A 25,269-nucleotide genomic window follows, 5' to 3' on the forward strand; every position below is an offset into this window, starting at 1 on the left:
TGACAAAAGGCAGAAGTGCTCAATTCCTGCTTTGACCGAGTTGTTTTCCATAAGATCTATGACCTTCCTGATGAAGGGGAAGTAAAAGCTGAAAAAGCAGGATGGCTGCTCAAGAGTGATAGGTCAAGGATCATCTAATTGGGTTGAATGAGAGCAAATCTCCAGGGCTCGATGAACTCCATCCTAGAGTCATCAAGAAGTTGGTGGAAAAACTCTCAGAAGGGCTATTATCTTTGAGAAATCATGGAGGACAGGGAAAGTACCAGATGACTGGAGAAGGGCTAATGTTGTCTCTATCTTCAAGAATGGAAAAACAGAAGAACCTGAGAACTACAGACCAGTTGGTCTGACATCAATCCCTGGGAAAATTCTGGGAGCGGATATAATCCTTGGGAGCAGATTATAAAGCAGTCAGTCTGCAAACACATTGGAAACAATGCTACTATGACTAGAAGCCAACATGGATTTGCCAAGAACAAATCCTGACAGACAAATCTGATTTCATTTTTTGACTGGGTAACCTCCCTGATGGACTGTGGGAATGCTGTGGACATAATCTATTTTGACTGGTAGCAAAGCTTTTGACAAAGTGCCCCACAATATCCTGATTAGCAAAAAGTGGGCTAGATGGAACAATGATTGGATGGATCCACAGTTTGTTTTAATTTAAAGTTTTTATAGATCATTCTATCAGCACAAAGATACAGGGAGGATAAACAACAATTAGACAAGTAAATAAAACAGTAATAGATGACATAATAAACCATAGTAACCAATCATGTGAGAAAGAAGGACTCACTGGAGAAAACCCTAATGCTGGGAACAATAGAGGGCAAAAGAAGAAGGGGAAGGCAGAGGATGAGGTGGCTGGATGGAGTCACTGAAGCAATCGGTGTGAGCTTAGGTGGACTCCAGGGGATGGTGGAGGACAGGAAGGCCGGGAGGAATGTTGCCCATGGGGTCGTGATGGGTTGGACACGACTTCGCAACTAACAACAACAACAACCAATCTCTTTATAAAGAGCAGTATAAAATAACAACATCTATTCAACAATTAAAATAATGGGAAACTAAAAATGTTTTGACCAGGCACTGAATTATATAAAGTGTTGGTACTAGGTGCACCTCCCTGGGGAGCTGGGTTTCATAAATGGGGTGCCACTACCAAAAAGGCGCTTTCCCTTTTAGTCACCTTCCTTACTTCCTTTAAAGGTGGCTCTTGGAGAAGGACCTCCATTTATGATCTTAGGGCCCAGGGAAGCATTCCTTGAGATATCCAGGCCTTAAGTCATTTAGGGCTTCATACATCAGTGTAGGCACCATGAAGCTGGCCTGGAATTCAATTAATAACCAATGCAGTTGATAAAGATCAGGGCTCATATGCTCATATTGACCCATCCCACCTAACAGACAGGCTGCCCTGTTCTGTATCAACTGAAGTTTCCAGACTGTTTTCAAGGGCAGCCCCACATAAAGTGCATTACAAGTAGTCCAAATGTGAGGTTACCACTGCATGGACTATCATTGCTAGGTGGTGCCCATCCAGAGAAGGGCACAGCTGATATATTAACCACAGTTTGATAAAAAGGTGTTCCTGGCCACAGATAACTGAGGTTCCACCCACCAATAGCGGCTCCATCTTGTTTGGATTAAGGGTTCAGTCTGGGGCCCATTGCTCTCCAACCTTTTTATAAATGACCTGTATGAGGAAGCAAAGGGAATGGTTATCAGATCTGCAGATGACACAAAACTGGCTGGGATGTCTAATACCCTGGAAGACAGAAAGAAGATTCAAAGTGATCTTGATAGTTTGGAGCCCTGGGCTGAAAACAAGAGGATGAAATGCCAACTTCTGCACCTAGGAAAAAGAAACCAAATTCATCATTACAAAGTGGAGAATACTTGGCTCAACAATCCTGTAAGTGAGAAGGATCTTGGAACTGTTGTAGGTCACAAGCTGAATATGAGTCAACAATGTGTTGTGACTGCAAAAAGAGCAAATGCTATTTAAGGCTGCATTAATAGAAGTATCTCTTCCAAATCCCATGAAGAGCTAGTTCCTCTTTACGCAGCACTGCTTAGGCCTCATCTGGAGTAGTGAGTCCAGTTCTGGGCACCACAGTTGCAGACAAAGATACAGACAAGCTGGAACGGGTTCAGAGGGGGCAACAGGGATGACCTGGGGACTGGTAACAAAGCCCTGTGAGGGAACACTGAAAGAACTGGGCATGATTAGTCTCTGCTACTTCTGATTAAACTCTGCTACTTGAAAGGCTGTCACAAAGAGGAAGGACAGGATCTCTTCCCAATTATTCCAGGGTGCAGGACATAGAACAATGGGTTCCAGGTACAGGAAGCCAGATTCCAGTTAGATATCAGGAAAAATTTCCTGACTGTCAGCGCAGCATGACAATGGAATCAATTGCTTAGGGAGGTGTGAGATCTCCCACAGTAAAGGCATTCAAGATGCAACTGGACCAGCCGTCTGAGAGGGATGGTTCAACTCAGCATCCTGCACTGAGCTGGAAACTCGATCGCCCTCTGGCCCCTTCCAACTATACTCTTCTATGATTCTATAAACCTCCTTCTTCAGAAATAAATGAGAATATGAATGTGATACCAAAAATGTGTACCAATTAATTGTGTGATGGATTTTGGTTTTGGAGTAAATTAAAATTGCAGCATTTGGAGCCCATTCAATTCATCTGTTCATCTGTTTGAAACTTCCCACCAGTTCCCACCAGGCAGCTGTATAGATAGCAGATCCCAACAGCTTTCTCCTGCATTGCCCCCAGACTATGATATGCACTCCTGCTAGATGTACCATTGGTCCCCCTTTGTTGATGGTTAGGAAGGTTCTAAAGACCCATCTTTTCTGTTTAGCCCTTCAAAATGTATAGTTTTAATGTTTAATATTTCTGTTTTTAATTATCTTGTTTATTTATCTTAAGGCTTATTGTTTTAAATTGTTGTACATCACATTGATGGCTTTTTTGCAGTTCGGGCAGGATGTTAATTATTATAATAAACACATTTATTTTTGCCTGCATCATATCAAATCAGAGGAGTTCCTCCCCTTCCTTCCCACAGTTCTCTGTTATCAACCTGAATGGAATTCCTCTTGATCTGTGCATCAGCTGTGATGATTAGTGGGTCTTGGCTTTTGCCAGCTTCTTCAAGCTTATTGATAAAATCAAAAATTTCCCTACTGATTCAGCAATAGCAATTGTGGTGCCTAAGAGATGACCCCAAGAACTACCATCCTATAAGTCTCTTGGACAGGATCAACAAATTATATGGGAAACATCTTTTAGACCATTTGGGAAGTAGTTGGATGGGCATAGTAAACCTTCCATCAGAAACAAGCCAACTTTCATCCTGGTGACTCAACCAAGGATGACTACTCCCATTCAAATCAACTGATGAGGATATATATTTTCTCACCACATCAGCCACTCTATGCTGATGTGCTCTTGATTATATATCTTTGTCCTTCCTTTGGCACACATTTGCTTTTTAAAATATGGATTGTAGGTTGATAAGGTTAATTCAGGGCTTCTGTGCTAATTCTAGTACACAGGTCAGAAGTACAACAAGAGTCAGCTTAATTTGATGCTGTAACAGTGAAAACATGTATGCAATGGGGGAGCCTGTTAGCACGGTTTTTATTTAATCCCTATCTTAATAGCATTTTTTTTTCTTCTGGTGTAGGGATTTTCTCTCTCTGATGAAGACATGGGCATATTTCTACTATCCATTGATGTGGCTATTCTGTCCTATACTCAACTAGGAATGCAAGACTTTTGAGAGCCTTGAGCTCATGCTGTACTAGGGATATTTTACACTTATATTCCAAAATTGAAATACAGTGTTCAGGAAAAGAAAGAAGAAATATCAATGAAAATTCAATAATCACTTACTGGAGCAAATGGATTCCTATCAATATAAATACGACTATGATGTTTAAAAACTGAGTTCTAGTCCATGCATTCATGCTGGTGGCTGCAGTAACAGCAAAGGGTGTTTTTCATTTCTTAATCAGACCAGGTGGAGAGTTAGTGACACTTCTTGAGGTACTTAAAAGCAAATTGCTCTTGGAGGTTTCATATGGGGCCCCTGCCTGGGTTCATTTCGATATTGCAGCCCTGGAACTGGGCCTAAATCCCCCCTTAAGACAATTGTCCAAAGGGAGACAGCTTGTAGTACTGTGGGAGCCATCTATTTGTGCCATAATTCGTTAGGTGTCCCCCGTGTCCCACTGGCATATGAAGACATTCCTACTGGCTGCAATGTATATGCAATGTGACATATTGCATTGTTAAATTTATCAAGCTAGCTCCAGGGAAGAGGAAGTCTTTTATCTCAACAGATGGCAACATAGGACATCGAGCTGTTTTAATTGATTTAATAATTTTAGTATACAAACCAGTTGTCAATAATTTGCTAAATTTCCTCTTCTCCTCTTCAGGATAGTCTAACTTCCTTCTATGCTGATAATCTTTCTAATTTTGTAGAGATGTATATGCAAATACCTAGTTGACTATTGAATAATAATCTCAACAGTACCGATAACATCACTGCTGTGCCACATTTCTGTCACGTTTGCAGTTCAGTGATTTAGCACATCATTTTGAAGGCTTTAAAAAGGTGTGCGTGCACACGCGCACACACATGCACAAAATGCCTTCCAATATTGTGTGCGCATGCACTTTTCCCTCAGTCCTTTTTATTCTGGCCACCTGAACGGACCTGGGCCCATGTGCTTTTCCTTCCCTGCCCCATTGCTGCCAGCTGCTGGGCATCTTAACACACATTAAAAGTTCCTTTAAAACATTGTACTTGGTATTATGTGCATAAATGCCTGACTTTAAAAAGCCCATCCCTCTCCAGTCGCAAATATAATCATGCCTTTGATACTTACCCTGAAAAAAATAAATCAATGAAGGGGCCATGTGCTTAGGAAATTAATGTGAGTATGTGAATAGGGTAGGGATGCACAAGAATTAAACTTCATATTGCAAATCATTTGAATTTTCCCTGTTCACAGCTTTTAATGTGAATGGGGGTGCTCTTTCTTGAAAAACATTCCTCCAGAGCATGTGACCATGTTTAAAACATGCATATTTTGTGAAGAATTGATACTTTGGAAAAATGAAAAGACAATTGATTTTTGCCAGCATTAGGCTTTCTGTCTACATGAGGGACACATGCAGCACTTCATGTACAAAGAACTGCTTACATTTATGTGTGCAGCAACAAGGTTGGAGACTGCAATGGCATGGAAGAATGATCAATCCATCCCACTTTCCCCCTGGGCCAATAGGTTGTGGTCACTGGCACTGGTGGAGAAAGTAACCAAGAAATACACAGCTCTAGACTATCCCAAAGTGTAAACAATTTTTATGAGATATAGTAGCCATGGCCTGAACATTCAAACTCGGGTAAAGACACAACACATCAGACAGGGCAATACACTGCCCTTTGTGGAAACAGCAATGCTGTACTGCACTTTTCCTCTTTGAGGAAACACACAAACAGGTTGCAAACAAAATTGGGAAGGAGATGAACTGAGCATCAAAGTGAAGTATGGAAAATTCGGCTGGCTCAAACTCCCTGGCTCTCCTATCCTCTGCATTTTATTTATTTTATATTAAGCATTTCCCCAAAACAAAATCAAAGAAATGAACACATAAATAAGAGAGACAAGGAAAAACATGAAATTAACAAATACTGATATGTAAACTTGCAAATAACAGCATAATTCCAAATGTATCAATTATACATAAGATTCAGTGAAGGTAGAACAAATATTCATATATATTGTATGTCCATTTGAGAATGGTGTCCTTATGTCATCCACTCAAATATTGAAAGCACTGTTAAGGGTGCATTCCTGTGGCCTCCTGGCATTGTCTGCATAGCCATAGGATTATTCAGAATCCAAGCTGTGACATCCTGTCATCTTGGAGATGGGATGCTGGAGGCTAAGCCTGACACCTGCCCTCTTGTGGCTGGAGCAGAAATTAGTGCCCCAGTCTCCTTCCCACCTCTTTCCCAGTGCTAAATCTAGATGGTGGGAAATGGTCATCCAGAGAAAATGTAGAGCGCAATGGATAGCGGTGGCAGAGATGACAATGGCTGCACCTTGCTCTTCCCATTAGGAGCTCATAAGTTCTGAGTTCAGAGACTTGCGAGCATTTGCTGTGGGACAGTAGGATTTCACCCTAAGTCTTTAATCCATTGCATTACAGGAGGCAAACTTTTTATCCTTCCAGTGTTGTAGTATTTGTCTTTTAGCTGTCTAAGAGCATGGAAAATCCACTTGCATTGATCAGGTTTCAACTTCCAAGAAACAGGTGAATCATTTAAAAGTAAGTGTACATTGGAAAATATCAAAAATGTTCTAATATAAATTGTATCCATATTATAACTTCCACCCCAAATGTGGAAACTACTGGACATTGCCAAAGCAATGTGATTTGCAGTGTTACTCCTCGAGCAGCTGGCTGACCTGGGCAAGCCTCTGCATAAGGGCATCCATGCCCATGGGATGGCTTAACTTATCATAGCAGGCTACCTTTTGAGAGTCACTTCCTTCTGACTTAACATTTGCTGTGCCTCTGTTTTCTTGCATCACAGCATTCTTTCTCCAGCATGTGGATTTCCTCCAAAGGGAACTGTCAATCACAGAAGAAAAAAATGTAAATTGACAAATAGATTAAGAGCTTCAATCCATTCAGTACCTGTGAGGAAGCACCATTAAGCACAGCAGGACTGCCTTCTAAATAAACATGCATAGGATCACACTCTGAAGAACATAACTTATGCACATGCTTATTTATAGTGACAGCCTGTGCAGTTAGAGGGTTGGACCCAGATCAGGAAGAGCCTGGTTCCGGTCCACTCTCAGCAATGAAGTTCTCTGGATGGCTTTGGACCAGGTGCAACTCTCAGCCCAAAACACCTCACAAAGCCACTGTGAGGATAAACGGCATGTGTGCCAGAGGGCCATTTGGGAATCTGAGAAACAGTCCTGGGCATCACAAGGGCCATTTCTGGGCCATTTGGGAATCTGAGAAACAGTCCTGGGCATCACAAGGGCCATTTCTGGGCCATTTGGGAATCTGAGAAACAGTCCTGGGCATCACAAGGCTGCCATGAAAGGTGCTGCAAAGGACTTAGAATCTGTCCAAATCTGGTTGAAGGTAGAGGTGGCCTCCAAGACCTGAGACACTAAAGCACTCCTTGACACCCAGAATTTTCAGCACTAACAAATCTATTTCACAGCAATCCCAAGGTATTGGTAAGACAATGCATTACTATTTTTTCATGGTAAGAAAAAAACCAGGTTAGAAATCTAATGCATAAATAAATAAAAGTAACCAGGAACTAACTCACTGGTGCCTGTGAGCTTCATGCTGTCTAGCACTGTTCTGGGCTTCTTGGAGGAAAGTTCTGATACAAATATAAGAAATAAAGTCATAATACTTTTGGTCCTACGGGCATTTCAGTGTAGAACAAGGCCCAGTTTTGTTCTGAATTCTAGCTCTTCTTTCAGTGTGCAACCATTGGGCTTTGACCTTCCCCTCATGATCTCAATTTAAACATGCCCATTTCCCTCAGCCTCTCTTCACAGCTATTGCTGCTTCAAGCCTTGATTATCTTTGACACTCTCAACGGAATCCTCTCGAATTTGTTTACTGCCATTTGAACAATCAAGGGCCTGAACACTGTCCTTGCTCTGACTGACACGGCATGTAACTCTTCTTTTGTTAGAAATGGATGGGAATTTCATATCTGCTTTCAAAACATGCACGCATGCCTTATTGCACCCCAACCCCAACCCTGAATGTGAGTGTAAGCAGCAGAATGCATTTGCTAAAAGTGGTCACAAATTTGTGAACATGGACTTATATTTGATTTGCACATTTTCCCATTTTGTTTTGCACAAATGCTGATGAACATATCTTTAAAATACCCAAACAGGCTTTCACAGACCCTTTTTTTAAGAGAGGGGGGGATGTTTGTGGATGTTCATTTTGAAAAGAACCCAAGATGCTTTCCAGTGGCCATGGGAGGACACAAGTGAACTAGGTTACTGGGAGAGCCTGTAACAAAATGAAGAAGCACTTGCCTTGCATATAAAATGCCCCAGCTTCAATCCTTGGCACCTTGGGTAGCAAATCTAGAAAAAGATCTACATTTAAGACTGTGGGAAGCCACTAGCGATCTATGAGTCAGTTAAATCACAGAGACCTTTCTGCCAGAATAAGCTTCATACACTCCAATGTGGGCCAAGGGTGCCCAACAACCTCCCATGTTCCTTGCACCGCTAATCAACCATCCAACACACGGGGTGATAAGCTGCCTTTTCCCAACCAGGTGCCCTCCATATGTCTTGGATTGCAGCTCCCAGCAACTAGCCATGCTGGCTTGGGCCAAAGGGAGTTGTCATCCACAACATCTTTTAAAAGACAAATAACTTTGTGGGGGGGGGGAATGCCATGCAGATCAGTTTTGGTGATGAACTTGGTACTGTAGTAGGTATCTGATTAGCCTGTGAACTCCTAGAAGCTGCTTGCCCTTGCTCTAGCAGGGGTGCTCCCCATGGAGGTTTCAGCCAACCTCGTTCAGGATGTCTTTCATCACAGCTAGCTTCATTTTCCCACTACATATCATCATACTTTGATCTCTTCTTGGTGATGCCAGAGTGTGGGACATGGAATAATAAATTCAAGTTGCAACAACCAGATTCAGGCTGGACATCAGGAAGAGTTTCCGCACTGTCAGAGCAATACAGCAGTGGAACCAGCTGCCTAGAGAGGTGGTGGGCTCTCCCACACTGGAGACATTCAAAAAGAAACTGGACAGCCATCTGAGTGGGATGGTGTGACATGCTGCCCTGCAACAGTGGGGGGTTGGATACAACAGCCTTCATGGCCCCTTCCAACTCTACTATTCTGTGATTCTTTGAACAATGGAACCAGCTGCCCAGAGAGGAGGTTGGCTTTCCCACACTAGAGGCATGCAAGGCCAAACTGGACAGCCGTCTGAGTGGGATGGTGTAACATGGTGTCCTGTAACAGCAGAGGGTCGGACTCAATTTTATTTATTTATTTATTTATTTATTTATTTATTTATTTATTTAGAACATTTCTATGCCACCCCCATCGCAACAAAGCCTCGGGGCAGCTGACAAAAAAATACAAAAAACATACATAAACAATAACAATATAACAATTTAAAAGAAAAAAAAACATTTAAAACCCCTGGTGCATTCTCCTAATAAATACAATAATTTAGCAATTAAAATAAGTTTTAAATAAAAAGGTCTTAGCCTGGTGCCGAAAAACAAATAATGATGGTGCCAGGCAGACCTCTCTGAGGAGCGCATTCCATAGATGGCCTTCATGGCCCCTTCCAACTCTACTATTCTATGATATCACCAAATCTGACTGATTGTAGAATGTACTGATATCGTCCTGTTCACTAAGTGATCTCAAACAGAGTGGGACAACTCAAAGGAGAAAGTCTGAGCCAGGGTGTGTGTGTATGCATGTTTGTGTAGCAGTGGGTCAGGGGAGATGGGCCATGGGATCACGGCAGGGCAGAAGAAACAAAACCAACAGCCATGATCAGGCTTGGAAAATGTGACCCTTAGAGGGGCTACTTCAAGAACCATCTGGCATTCCTCAAAGCCGAAACTTTGCCCCCACTGCCCAAACCTGTGATGCAAACCTCTGATGCAACTAGTTCTTATTTCTAGACTGATCACAATCTATTTTGCAGTTCTTTTTTGCTTGTTGTTAACAAAAGCAGGTCTCAAATACCACTACAGAAAGACCTACGACTCCCATTTCTGTCTCCAGAGGCCCAACAGCCATGCCTGACTCAAATAACTCCACAATGTTCCTTTTCTCACCTTCCAGTTCAACCCCCCCATCTCCCCTCACCACAAAATGTCAAATGTGCAATTAAACAGTCCGTATTGCTTCTGCCAAATGGCGTGGCAAGTGAAGGGAGGAGTGGTGCTTTCCTGAATATTAGCGTTGTTTTTCTCCCCGACGGGTCTCTCCTACCCCCCCACACACCTTTGCCTGTGTACTTTCAGTAAACACTCAATTAGAACCATACTACTGTACCTGTCTCCCAGTCACTGCTGGTAATTATGTAGGTTTTCGATGTCAGCACAGCAGGGAAGTGCTATTAGAGCTAATTAAAGCATCTCCCAAGCTCTGTGAGTCCTGAACTTCTGCAGCTGTATCTGGTGGCATTTTGCAAACAGCTGCAAACACTGTCAGCCCCATCCTCCTCCTCTCTGCAAAGCCCCTCCCCCACCAACACAGGTGTCAAAACCTGTTCAAAGAGAAGGACCTCAGAAGCAAGCCCTCCCCTTTCTTTTTCCCTAGGAAGAAAGATGTACAGGGCCTTTTCAGAGATGATTCTCGTTTTAAGCATGGCAACATCTTGAAATGGCAGTCAAAGTGCAGTGGCTGCCTGGTGTTAGGCCCCGTATGCCTCAAGGAGCGAGATTTCTGAGCTAGGTTTTCCCTGATTTTCCTCCTCTGTAATACCAGCTTTCAGGGGCATGACAACAAAACAAATAAGCTGGAGGCTCATGGTGTTGAAAGGAGTACTGATTGCCCTAAGAGGTAGCAAAAATGGTAGATGTCCAACAGTGTTCAAAGAAGGATGAAAGAAAATGGTCTTGAATAAGGCAGGCAGTTATGAATCACAAAAAAGGGAAAGAAAAGAGGAAACGCAATACCAAACAGGACTGAAGAGGAAACTGATTTGCATGAGAAGTGCATACTCTAATCTCCCTTTGTAGATACAAATTTAGAAATAATTGTATGGATAATGGAAATACAGTACATCACAGTGTGGAAACCGTGACCCACAGGTGGCCAGTGTGTCTGCCCATTCAGTCTGATATTCAGGCGCTCACTGCTGATGGACAACAGTTTTGATGCTTCTTAACATTAAATCAGAATTGCCCTCTGATTTAAACAAGATTGCCCTCTACAGAAGACGACACACGGTTACCCTGAGTCAGTCCTGCTGAAACATCCATATGCAAAACTCAGGCACAGAACATACATTCCTAAGAATCTCAGTTTCCAGGCTTTGTTCTATTTGGAAAAAAAAAAGGCCTCCATGTTTTGGGGATACATTTCAAACCAGCACTTACAGACAATTCTATTCTTTAGAGAGACAAAACTCATTTCCCAAAGTATCCCCCAGGGGAGCCAATGCTGAGACTTGTGAATGGGACTAGTCTAAGTATGACTGGGGTGAGAATTGGCCCCACGAAGTGGGATGCATGCTGCAAGTCATGCCACCGCATGGTCTTGCTGCAGGGGCTGAGGGCGTGCTTGGCCATTTGGCTCTCTTTGGCTCCCTGGGCCACACCAGGGGTGAGGCAGCAGCCTCCGTCTGTACATATGCCCTGCTCCTGTGCACACTGCAGGTCTGGGGGGACCTGTTTGCCTGCTTTGCCTGCACCATGTGCTTGCATCCATCTGTGCTCTGGGGAGGGCAGATAGGGCCATGTTTCGGCAACAACAAGACCCTCCATACCATGCTTAGAGGCAGCCATGCCCCCTTGTTTGGCCCTGAAGTCAGGGGAGCAGAAATGCCATACCTTCAGAACATGGAGCCGTGAGACTTAACAGATGCACAAATACCTTGCCACTCCTTCTGTGACCATTGTCAGAGACCAGAAACTTAGCTAGATGGACCACTGCTCCAACAGGACCACCAATAAGCTTCAATGTCCTCATCCAGGGAGCTCACCTGCCCTTGAAGGAGAGGGGTGACATATCCCAATGAATGTCCTCCCCTTGCTTTGTGCCTCAGTTTTGCCACATGCACAATAGCAGGTAATAAATTTCCATCTGCCTGATGGGACTCATCGCTGCTGCTAATGCTTTTGTCAGTTGGATGCACGTAGGCATTCTTATTATTTCTGCCTGTGTTTTGGAACCAAGGATAATTAAAATAAATTGCAAACCTGTCTCTTTCTAGATGCATTTCATGGTTTTTATTCCCAGACAGGGGGAACGGACAGTGGTACCTTGGCTCCCTCATGTATTCCAGAATTAATTTCTTTTAAAGTGGCAAGAGCTTCATTCACAGGCTTCTGCTGGGTTTTTGCCATTGGTCGGGACAAATTGGTATATCAAAACAGGAAGCACCCATTAATCTGGGCGGGAGAAAAGGTAGATTGAGACCTACTGGCAAATCTCAAGGTGGTTTCTAGGAGCATTGGGGCCTTCAGGCTTCAATAGTATTGGGGTGGGGTGTCCATGCACCAATTTATGGGAGCTATCCATGGTGCTGAGCCCAAGCGCTAACACTAATGTGACACCTGGAGGCTCAGCACCATGGATAGCTCCACGAACCTCCACCGTCCAGTAGATGGGCAAAGGTTTGCCCTCAACAAAGGATGGCCCTCAACAGTTTAATAATAGCAACAAGAAAGGACTCCTCTTTACCTATAGTGTATTAAGCAGCACAGTTGAAAGAAAGAAAAAAACCCTTGGGTGGGTAGGGGAACCCGAAGTTATAGTTCTATACAGTGTAAAAGATATAGCTATAGATATATCCATATATAACAAGAAGTTTTATATAGCACAGGAAAAGACTATACATTCCATCCTGCTATAAAAAATTTCTTGCCCTGATGTAAGCAGCCGTGCGCCTCTTCTTCATCCCTGCCACCGCCTGCTTGCCTGAGGCAGGCTGGGGCAGTACTTGCTCCTCCTCACCACGACTGTTGCCTGGGCCACCCCAAAGGCAGGTGCAGAGAAGGAGCTACTCCAAGGGGCTCTTGTCAGTGGACCCCTGCTGTGGTGAGCGACCTCAGCAGACACCCAGCTCGCTCTCCCTGATGCTGGCCCTGGTACACACAGCCCCGTTGGTGCATGTCGTTCTTTGTGCAACTAGGATGGTTTGCAGATCTTTACTACCTTCCCCTTCTGTGACTGTTGCCTTTTGTGTACATTGTGGGCACTGTTAAGTGCCGGAGTATCCTGCAGTGCCATGAAATATATAAAGTAGCCTCTGCTTCCCTTTCTGGAGTAGAACTTAACCCCAGCCAGCCTTGATATACAGCAGAATCAGGAGAGTTGCCCCAGTTTCAGACGTTGTTCCCAAGATACAAATATCTGGTGCCGCTCTTCAGCAGAGAAGGCACAATCCAGCAAATGTTTCTCAAGGCTTCCAAGCCCCATTGTTGCTTCAGGACTTAGTGGCCACAAAGCTTGTGCTGTGCTTTCGGTCCGTGTGCCGGGTGGTCACTTACAGTGCTAAAAAAAATGGAACGCATTGGCAGAGGACACTAAGTTGTGTAGCATTTGCACATGCAAAACATATATGTATCCGTGTAAACTTGGAAATAAGAGCTAGCATGAAGGACATCTTCCCACATACTGGCTGGGGTTGATGGGAGTTGGAGTCCAGCAACCTATTGGAGGCAGAGGTTCTCTACTTCCACAGAAAAAGGAAGGAAGAATGTTCAAGGATTGTACCATAAGCCTTCCTTGTGGGAAGCATAGACAAATCTTGTAATGCTACTAGCAACTCTGCCTTTGTGTGTGGGTGTTTATGTAGGCCATATGGACTATCCCTTTAAGGCTTAGGGGGAACTCCAAAGTTCTCAGAAATACAACAAAATTTTAATGGGAAATAACCACTCAAGTGTATGACATGTGAAGGGGACCCACAACAGTGCAATGGCAACTTTATGTGTTCAGTAGAGGCCATGGAATGCTGGCTGGTTACTGGGGAAGGAGAAGGGGACAACGACGGGATGAATGGAGAATCCTGGAATCAACCAGCTCAAACCTTCAACAGGAACCCTTCACACATATCACACTGCAACATTTTGTCAATTATTTAAGAAGGGAGCAGGCAAAGGGGAGGGGCTCCATTTTGTGGATTTTGTGATTGTTTGCCTCACTGTCTTGCAAATTATGAAGCAGGGCTCAAAGGAGCAAGCAAAGTGCCTTCACAGAGGGCTTTGCCAAAGGCCCTTTTAGAGGTGGGGAGTGACTGCTTTGCTTTTGTCTCTCCTTGCCTCATACAGAAGGGAGCCAGGATTTCTGCTATTTCAGCTGTTGGTCAACCTCAAATATAGGCTTTGCTAATGAGAGAGAGAGAGAGAGAGAGATTACCAACCATGGATTTGTGGACTTGTGTGATTCAAGAGGAGCAATCTCAGTTTACTACATGAGGTGAAAGACAAGATGGTGTCCCTTCCCATTCCTTGCACAAAAGCCGACTGGCCCAGCAGATGGATTGGACTTCAGCAATGAGAATGAGATGGTGTCCTCCACTGACCTCAAGGAAAAGGACAAATTCTGAAGACACAGAGCAAGTCCCATGGGACATGGGGACATCCTCCAACTCCTTGCTGCCACCTCCCAGCATCTGCCGCCTAAGGCAACTGCTTCACTCTGGGCAGGCCCTTGTACTCTGTACCCTAACTCAGCCACTATTAAAAAATTGAAGTTCTTTTAGGGGTTCACTGTTTAAAATATTTTGAATTCTATGTTGAATTATTGCTTCAAGTTACAAAATTATTTGAACACACACACGTGTGCATGCACACATGAACGCTTCCTTTAAAAATGAGATTGTACGTTTTCAAAATATTGCTAGATTTGAATCTTTGCTTGGCTTGGAGGTGAAGCCCAGGAGAAATTAGGCTCAGATGAGAGATAACTTAAGCATAAGAGGTTTGGCAACTCCAGATAAGAAAAGGACAACTAAAAGTGGCAGGATTTGGCCAGGCTTGTCCTCCCTCCAAAGATCAGAGAATGGTCACATACAACCACCATATCATAGCCAAAGTTAGTCCTACTTACTGTAAACACAGAAATGAATCACATGCCCATTTGTGCCTAATTAACATTGGGTACAAGCCAACCTCTCCAAAATCAGCAGGAATGTGGCATTCCACAAATCAGGATCGAATCACCCCCCCAGCTCACTGAGACCTCCTTTCCTTTTCACATCTGCTGCATTGAAATATGCCAAGTGCTGTCCTTGTAGGAATGGGTTATATTTTCAGGGGAAAAGAAATACTTTCCCATGATTTTGGGCAGAGATTGGGGCAGGCATGGAGCCAGCTATGGAAAAGCGATGGGGTGAAGGCCCACAGAGCAAAAACACAAAGCACATGTTTCCATATGCCTCTTTCCATATGTTCTAAAGTCTTTAAGCAACCTGTTTTCTAAGCTCAGCCATATTTGTAAAAAGGGTGAGAGGGGCATTTGATTTCAGAAAAAAAACCCTTGTTTCAAGGGATAGGGCGCCAGAAGAGGGTGTAAATGTGGGCACAAAAGCAAGTAATTCAGGGGGATTAGATGAAACAGATTATCAAAGGCCCTGGACCTCTCTAAAAGCAATGTAGTAGGGCATCTGGGCTCCAAAAGAAAGAGTGGGGTCATCAGCTGTAATGGGCCTGTCCCTAGCACTGCCCCATGGGCACATGAGACCTCAGAAAACCAGCCCTCCCCATTCATACATCATCCTCTAATCCTTTGCCAGTGAGATTTCAATGTGTGGAAGGTCTAACTCGAATTTGCAGCTTCTCCCATTGTTAAATGGGAATAAGCAGGCAAAATGAATCAAACAGGGATGAGAATAGCTTCTGATATACTCTGCCCTGCAGAGGGTGTGGGAATTCTTCCTTTTATTTTGTCTTTGTCCTTTTTCTAGAACTTCTTCGTGTTCTCTTTTGTTTTTTTAAACTATGATTTAAATGGAGAGAAAATAGAACTGCGCTAGTTCTAAGGATGGCATAGTACCCACCGTGCCACCCGCCTCCCCACATGTGCCAAGGGCATGCAGCGGGGCGGGGGAGGAACGGTTTGGTGGCCCCTGAGAATCCCGTCTCTCCCCAATGCTCCTGGGACACCATCTTCTTGCCCTCTCGGATGTCAGAGGAGGGCTGGCGCAGGCCTGTCCACAGTCTCATCGGAGACTTACAGGACCAGAGCTCCTTCTCCAGGGTCAACCCTCTCTCTCCTGCCGTCGGAGAGAGAGATCCGAAGACTCGCAGGGCCCATGGCACGGCTGTCTTTGTTTGCTATTTCAGATTAGGCAAGCGAGTGGTGTTTTTATTTTTCATGCTGATAAACAGAAGTCTGACAGGAACACTGACTGCACGGGGTCTTTTAAAAAGACACACACATACATATATTATATATAACTATCTTTCTCAATAAAAAGAAAGCAACAGCTTTGGCTGCTCTGCTTTAAAGGCTACGATTAATTGGCACAAATTCCCTTCACGGCATGGGACAGCCTCAGGTAGCAGCAGCAAAGCGGTACTTTAAAAAGGAAGCCACATTTAACAAGCTAATTGGGCCATAATTATCACTTGGTCTCTTAGAAAAGATATGGAGGGATGGGACTTGGTTTGGCAGGAGCAGAAATGAAGTAGTCTCATTTACAAAAGGCCTCTGGGTGCCTCTTTTTGCCGCATGTTGCTTGTGTGCCGCTGGAGCTGTGAGAACGGAGGGTGAGGAGGACCACAGCCTAATGTGTGAAAGTCTGCAGTCAGCTGCTCAGGCACCTGGAATAGAAGGGAGGGTCAGATTCTGTATGGCAATTTGCCATACAACAGCTAGCAGGACTGTGCAGGGCAGTGGAACACTGTGTGATAGGGTGCAGCTAAGTTGTGAAGGATGCAGCTCAGGTGTGAAGCTGGACCTGTCTGATGATTCATCAGCTATGGCAGCCCACTGCTCTGAGCAAGATGGACCAGAGTTCTGACCCTCCGTCGGTTCCCCAGATGCATTTGAAAAGTCCTCGCAGTGCCAGGGGGCACCCACTCCAGTTCCAAGGATCTCACCAAATGGGTGGCTCTCTCCAACCATCCAGAGTAGTCATGCTTTGAGTAGATCCATGGAAATCAGTGGAACAAGTTAGCCGCCACCCGGTTGAGCTTATTTCAGCGGGTCTCTTTGAAGCCAGACCAGCCCTGGAACCATCTGTATTTTTACCCAGCATCAAACTTACTTGATCCTGGCCTCCATGGATACATTGCACATGAGGTCAGTATCAGTCTTCAAATGAGTTGCCAGCTCCATGAGTTGGTGGATCTTCTCTCTACATCTTTTCTCAGAATGGTTCGCTGTTCCTTCTCACTGTTGCTGGACTGGGGGAGAAAGTCATCCGCTCACATGTAATAAGAACCCACCAGATTACATACTTTTGAACCAAAACTCAGTAATTGGGCAACAATGACAGTATTTTAAAGGTTGCATTTAAAATCATATGTAATCGTGTATACTAGAGAAAGAAAGTTCAAATGTTAGAGAAACTGCTCAACAAACATGCACACAAAATTGCATACAAAGATTCATGCAGTAGGAGAAACATATTAAACAATTGGTGTTTTCAGACATACTTATTAAAAAATTATCCAGGTTTAGGACAAACTAAATTTACAACTGGACTGAAGAACATCCCAGAGGAAACTGTCTTGCTGCAAGAGTTTTCATGGGTGGGTTGTTCTTTTCTCCACACACCAGGCATTTGGAGACTGGGGTGGGGGCTCATAAACTGGGAATTTTTTTCTGGCTCAGATTTAAGTCCAGGCTAAAGAAGAATTTGGGAGATTGTAATGGTTGCTTCATCCTCTGCAGTAGACATTTCTGAGCCTCCAAAGCTCCTCTCCAAGCTGCAGCCTGGCAAACCTCACCGGTTGCAATCTTCATATGGCATTGCTCTGTATAGCAAAGGGGGGAATGGAATAAGGCTGGGGAAAGAGAAGTACACTGAGAGCCTGTGTGGTGTAGTGGCTAAGAGCATGGGACTGGGACTCAGACGACCTGGGTTCTAGTCCCCACTCGGCCATGGAGCCAACTGGGTGACTTTGGGCCAGTCACAGACTCTCAGCCCAACCTACCTCACAGGGTTGTTGTTGTGGGGATAAAACTGAGAGCAGGAAGTGAATTATGAAAGCTGGCTTGGAAAGAAAAAGGTGGGATAGAATGAATGGGTGGATGGATGAATGAATGAATGAAAACTGACATTCTGCTCTGCCTCAAGCACTGTACCCTTCTACCCCTGTATCTTGGTGACTGTGTATGCCCCTCCAAAGTCACTTGCTGCCACTGTGGATGGGAAGTGGTGGAGAACCTGCTTTTGAAATGGAAGCTCCCGGCTTGCGATAAAGTGAAAAAGTATTGGATAAAAATACATAAATGGCTTGAGGAAATGGTACAAAAATCCTTAGCTTTCAAACCTGAAGTTTTCTTATTAGGCATTATACCTGTTGATATTAGTAAACAAGAAATGTACTTGATTTTACATGTAATTACTGCGGTGAGGATTGCATTTGCCCAACACTGGAAAAGTGAAGAACCACCCACCGATGAACCGATCCTAAAAAAGATCTTGGACTGTGCAGAAATGGACAGATTGACTTTGTCATTGAAGGAGAAAGAAGATTCTGATTTCTATCAAACCTGGACTCTTTTTATTATTGGCTAGAGAAACAGGGCTTCGTATAAATTCAGATATGGTTTTAAGTTAGCATAAATAGAAAAAATGTGGGGACTGACCCAGCAGGTCCGATGTTTCTGATGACTGATGTCTTTTTTAGTTAGTTTTTTTTTTTTTTTTTTTTGTATTAGGGTTATTTAGAATAAAACTTATTAAAAAAGAAAGAAAGAAATGGAAGCTCCCGGGTTCAGTCTCGAGCATTTCCAGGTATTGCTGAGAAAGATTCCCTGCAGGAAACCTCAGAGAGCTGCTGCCAGCCATGGTGATCCACCATCTGCACGAGATGGACCGGAGTTCTGACTCTGCAGGGGACACCTCCCTCTGTTCTTCAGATGCAGCCGAAAAGCCACTTGCATGGCAGAGGGCACCCATTTCAGTTTGAAGGGACCTCACCGCATGGGCAGCTCTCTCTAACCAAGTGGTTGGATCCAGAGCAGCCATGCGTTGAGTAGGTCTATTGAAATCAATGGAACTAGTCCCCCAGGAAAATATGCCCCACGCCAACATTATATACGCTCCAATGCCAGGTTAAGACATTCTTATTTTCCCACCATTTCAATTGCTGATTATGATTTTATTGATTTTAAACTGTTTGGTGCGAGTGGAGTGGTTCTATTTTACTATGCATTGTTCTATAATAGTTTTAACATGCCCTGCCAAATTTTATCATTAAGTTGTTGTTCTATGACAGACAAGGTTGTTTTAAATTTGTTTTTAAATTGATTGTTATTGATTTTTAAAGTATATTCTGTACACCATTCTGAGAGTCCATCTAATCAAATTGTATAGAAATACCCTAAATGCATAGCCATTCATGTTAGCCATTATCTAGTTGTGTACTTTGTGTACTTTTTGACATTAAGTCAAAATCTTTTCATTTTCCCATTATTTTAATTGTTGAACAAAATGGTTATGATTTTATATTAGTTTTTAATTAGATTAGGATTGATTGGTTGCTGTGGATCAATGTCTATTGTATTATTTATTACCACTTCATTTTTTGCTAATATTTGTTATTATTCTTGAATTGTTACAATCATTATTGAGCTTTTACTGTTATTATATTTATGCAGTAAATTTTCTTAGAACATTGCCATAGGATGGTCCATAAAAACTTTAAATAAATAAATAAATAAATTTCAGTGGGTCTCCTTGAAGCATGACCAAGCCTGAATTGATCCCAAACTCTACACACCAGCTGGACTGAAATGGTTGTATTTGGAAGCAGGTTTTGGGGAAATCAAGAGCCTGTTTAGGCAAGCAGCTCTCCTTGCTTTCAAACGTCTCTGCATTGATGTTGAAGCCGTGCCACATACAATTAAACATCAATTAAAGCCAATTAAGATTCATTTAAAAGCAAGGATCCAACACAAATACACTGTAGTTTGAAATGAGTGTATAAATTAGAAGGAAAAAGGATATAATTTGAGATCAGCTGAGGAAAGACAGAAAATGTCCAGCAGGAAATCAGCTGAAGAAAGTCTTATGCCAAGAGAATAGAAAAGTACATGAAATCCACATGTATCTCAGCAGGGCTGTTGTCATGGTAGGCATTGTCCAGAACTGGTCTTATTCACACACACACATTCACATGGCTAGGCGCACATGGCAAATGATGGCCCATCAGCTGCACTTTCGCCCTTTCTCATATGCCATAGTAACAATCTGGTGCAACCCAGATTTGAAGATTTGAAGATTTCTGGATGTCCTTGTCTCCCACGTTGGGGTGTGTGTGTGAGAGAGAGGTGTCTTCACCTTGGATTAAATTATCTTGGACTTGGAATTCCTCTCCTCTGGAACTCTACAGAGGAACTATTAGCTACCTCGAAATACACACTGGCAGTGCCTTCTGAACCCCCAACATGACTGGGACATCAGATTAGCTCTATGCAGGTGACTAAACTGACCCCTGAGATTTACCAGTTAAAAAGCCCAAGAAGCCCAAACCCTTTTCAACATGTGGTAGACATTAAGAGAAGAGTGAAATAGGGAATTAGAATGCTACTTCCAGCCACACCTGAGAAAGCAGCTGTATCTTCTATGTGGTCTGTAGCCCCTCATCTAAACCTGTAATTTATGCAGCAAAATCTGCTTTTCCAGGAACGGTGGGCACTACAGGGCCGATTTTAGAAAAGCCTATCCTCCTCCAATAAAAGCTGAGGAGTAATGGATGCATCCTTGGGGCATATGTTGTGGGTGTGTCCCAGAGTGGCTCCCTTCTGGATATTTCAGCTTTGCTCTGGATGCTTCATCATTGCTCGTGTTTCTGGCCTGATTGGAGCCTGCTCAGAGAAGATCCTTCAGTGTGGTGGCCCCCTTCATGGCATGCCCTGCCTTGGAAAGTAGGCCAGGCAGACACCAACCCAATGTTGCTATTGGCACCTCCTGAAAATCTTTATTTTAGGAAGCCATGTTTGTATTGACTCTGTTTCCAACCTATTGCAACACTGTGTTCATTCTTTTTATCAGTTTTATTTCTAAACATTCACTACTACGGAAGGATGGAAGGCAGTTAGGCAGGCATTAATGCATCACTTAATTATATTCCCACCATAGTGCCAAAGCCTCCCTTTGACTGTTGACCATGGAGCTCTCATGATTGGAAAGTCCAAATAAATCCTCAAATAAAATGATATGCTTTTGCATGTCCTTTCATATGAAACCTGGCAGCAGTGCCCTTACTCCCCCTCCACATCTGCAGGGTTTTTCCTTCCTTCTCTGGAGGGGAGGAAAAACTGCCCCAAGCTATGCTAATGATTCACCCACTGTCAGATAAGGCAACACCCTCACCAAAATAGCAATGAACAGGGTTGCAACTGCACTTCCTTTGCAGTGTAAAAATATCTAGCCAGCTCATGCTTTGTCTTAAGCAATTTTGTATCTCTGATTGCAAAAACCACAACATTTTAAGCCTATTAGATTTCTGTAACTCCTGGTTGTTTTATTTGTTATCTGTTACTTAAGCCTCTGATGGGTCATGACATTTTTCCTGATGCCTATAATGATTTCTCAATGTGTCTGCATTATTCCCCTTGTTCTCACCTTCTCACCCATTCAGAATCTCATCACTGCTTTAAAACTGTGTATGTGGCCCACAACTTATAAAAAACTCTGTCTATGGTCTGGAAGCTCATAGCCAGCTCAGTATACTGGGTACTTGACCGTGCTGTTGTTTTTCTCTGTCAGAGAGGGATTCCTGGAGTCTCGTGCCAATAAACTGCTGATACTCAATGTAGTATCTTCCCTGTGAACCCAAACCTACATTCTCCTTGTTCTGCAATTCCAAGATTTCCTGACATGGCCTAAAGATTCATCCAGGACTGGGAGGAAAAAGATGCTGTAAGGGCCACTCAGCACTGGCCTCTCTTGAGAGAACACACAGTCAGCAGCAGCTTTGTCTGGATCAGTGTTCAGACTTTTGGTTAGCCAGCTTCAATCTTGATGAGTGACTTGGAATGTGAAATTAACAATAACAATAACAATAACAATGTGTTTCAATGTTATTTCTCCATTGTTTTTCTTGTACATGTTTTAGGTTCTATTTTTATAGAAAAGTCATTTTCTTTGAAAAAAAGGAAAAGCTAAATAGAAAGCCTGAATATATTTTTAAAGGGTTGGCATGGTCAGGCACTTGCCAAGGGCCCACACTATGGCAGAGGCACGCAGGCAACAGCACCCAGGATGTGATCGTCTTCACCATTTTTGCAATGTGCTTGCTTGCCAGCCTCTCGCCCCGGACCAGACAAGAAAAGAAGCATCAGGGAACCCTGCAGCCTCCTTGCTCCTGGACTGGCTCCCTGCCTGCCAAGCAAGCAAGAAGTGGCAGGGATGAGAGAGAGGAAGAGGAGCAAGGGCAGCTGGTGGCTATGTGGCCAAGTGGTTAAGGTGTTCTTAATCCTTCTGATTTGCTCTGTTTCTATGTTTCTGTGGTGGGGAGAGAGGGAGGCCCTTGTAGGCACCTCTCCCAATGGCCTTCAGACACCTGGAGCCAGCATTGCATTTCACAGCTTAAAATGTAAGAAAAGATGCCCTGCGAGTCCAGCTACCATTCTGCACCGCAGATCACACATCTGGCTCCCAAAGGCCACAGCTGTGACTCCTCCACCCCACATGGCTTTTCTGCTGTCCTCTGAGCATCGCCCCGCCCAGTAAGAAAACATGTGTGCCTTCTCAAGGCACAGGCTGGAGTTGGGCCCCTGCCAAAGCAGGCTCATCAACTCTGCTGAGCTCCCAGGCAACCCCCCACCTCATCTGAATCTACCAGCGCAGCATGACTGTGACACAAGCAAAGAGACAACTGCATATGAGGCATGGTGCCATTGCACGCAACTGCTGCAGCCCTGGTCTCTGCTGTGCAAAGCTAAGGCAAGTTCTGCCTTACACTTGGGAAAGCAGAGCTCCCTTCTGCACCCCCAGGGCTGGTTGCGAAACAAGGCACAGCATCCTCTCCTGCCCAGACACCAGAGAAATTGCTGTGTTGGTCACCGCCCCATCCCCACACTGGGATCCTGATGCCCAGTACTGACTTTCTAATTCCTGAGAGCCACAGTAAGATCTCAAGCTCAAATCTTCAAAAATGCAGATTTGTCTCAGGACAATTTTGATCAAATACTTCATTCTGAGCTTTGTTTTAGGGACCCCCTCCCACCGTCTCTTATTCCAAAAGTGTTATTTCAATAAGAATAAAGGATGGTGCCTTCACAACAACAAGTAATTGATTTGTGTTTAGGGCGGCAGCAGCTGTTGATTAGGTAATGCTCTGATTCTCCTGCAAAAAGATTTAGATTGTGTTCTAGATTACAATCAGGATGTAGTTTGGACATTTTCTTCAATTCAGACTTTTTGAGAGTTGCAAATATCCCCTGTTGCACTTCAGCTAAAATTGCTGACTTTATTAGTGTTACATTACATCCATGTCCTGACTCTTTCCATTTGCAAGGAACCCAAGGCAGCTTACCAGATTTTCCTTCTTCACAACAACAACCCTGTGAGGTAGGCTAGGCTGAGAGTCAGTGACTGGCCCTCAGTCTCCCCATGATCTTCCTGGCTGAATTTGGACTAGAACCCAGAGCTCCTGAGCTGAAGTCCAGTGCTGTAACCACTATGCTACACTGGCCCTTTCTTCCTATGGGCATTAGAATTGCAGCGTGATCTGCAGTCGTTACTTGGTGCAATCTTTTGCAGCAAAGGGAATGGCCCCATCGAACAGCTGCTTCACACATGGAATGCCCCAGGTTCAACCTGCCATCTCCAGGGACAGCTGGGGAGCCCTCTCTGTCTAAAACCCAGAGAGAGTCTGGCTGCAAATTGGTGTAGACCAGGGTGGGCAGGGCAGATAAGGGCTGGGCAATGATTCCCGTCATCCCCAAAAGAGGCAGTGGTGGGCAAGAGGAACCAACAACCTGGCAGCATCCTGTGTTCCTAAGATAAACATCATCCTCTGCTACTTTCTGCCAAATAGGGCTCCCATCCAAAGAGGGCTCCCCAGTGTCCGCTGAAGCAGAGCTGCAAGGGTGTGCAAAGGACAGGTGGGAGATGTTCTGATTGGGGAAGGGGTTAACCTTCCTCTCCCTGACCTTCCCAACTTAAATAGCTCCCCTTCCAAAAGTAGGGTCAGCTGCAGAAGGAGGGGGAAGTATGTCACCCTTCCTTCACTTCCAGACTTCCTTGGGGATCTTAATGGGTTGGATCCAGATCTAGCCACACTTCGTTAAGTTCACTGAAATCCATAGAACCAGTTAGCCATGATGAAATTAAGTTCCATTGTTTTCAATGGCTGTGCACTTGTTGTTGTTGTAAGTCGCGAAGTCATGTCCGACCCATCACGACCCCATGGACCACATTCCTCCAGGTCTTCCTGTCCTCCACCAGGCTCTTCTCCAGGGAGTCCTTTCTTCTCATTAGGTGGCCAAAGTATTTGAGTTTCATCTTCACTATCTGGCCTTCCAAGGAGCAGTCAGGGTCGATCTCCTCTAGGACTGACCGGTTTGATCGCCTTGCGGTCCAAGGGACTCGCAGGAGTCTCCTCCAGCACCACAATTCAAAGGCCTCAATCCTTTGGCGCTCAGCCTTCCTTATGGTCCAGCTTTCACAGCCATGCATTGCAACTGGGAAAACCATAGCCTTGACTATACGCACTTTTGTTGGCAGGGTGATGTCTCTGCTTTTTAGTATGCTGTCTAGATTTGCCATAGCTTTCCTCCCCAGGAGCAAGTGTCTCTTAATTTCTTGGCTGCAGTCCCCATCTGCAGTGATCTTGGAGCCCAGGAAAATAAAATCTGTCACTACCTCCATTTCTTCCTCATCTATTTGCCAGGAAGTGAGAGGACTCGATGCCATGACCTTACTTTTCTTAATGTTGAGTTTCAAGCCAACTTTTGCACTTTCCTCCTTCACCCGCATCAAGAGGCTCTTTAGTTCCTCTTCACTTTTTGGCATTAGAGTGGTATCATCTGCATATCTGAGGTTGTTGATCTTTCTCCTGGCAATCTTAATTCCAATTTGTGATTCATCTAGGTCCGCCTTTCTCATGATGTGCTCTGCGTATAAGTTAAATTGGCAGGGCAACAATATACAGCCTTGCCGAACTCCTTTCTCAATTTTGAACCAATCAGTGGTTCTGTGCCCAGTTCTCACTGTTGCTTCTTGACCCGCATATAGGTTTCTCAAGAGACAAATAAGATGGTCTGATACTCCCATCTCTTTAAGAACTTGCCACAATTTGTTGTGTGGATCACAACAAATTGT

This window comes from Varanus komodoensis, unplaced genomic scaffold (assembly GCF_004798865.1).
Source record: "Varanus komodoensis strain SLA01 unplaced genomic scaffold, ASM479886v1 scaffold41, whole genome shotgun sequence".
Classification (NCBI taxonomy): domain Eukaryota; kingdom Metazoa; phylum Chordata; class Lepidosauria; order Squamata; family Varanidae; genus Varanus; species Varanus komodoensis.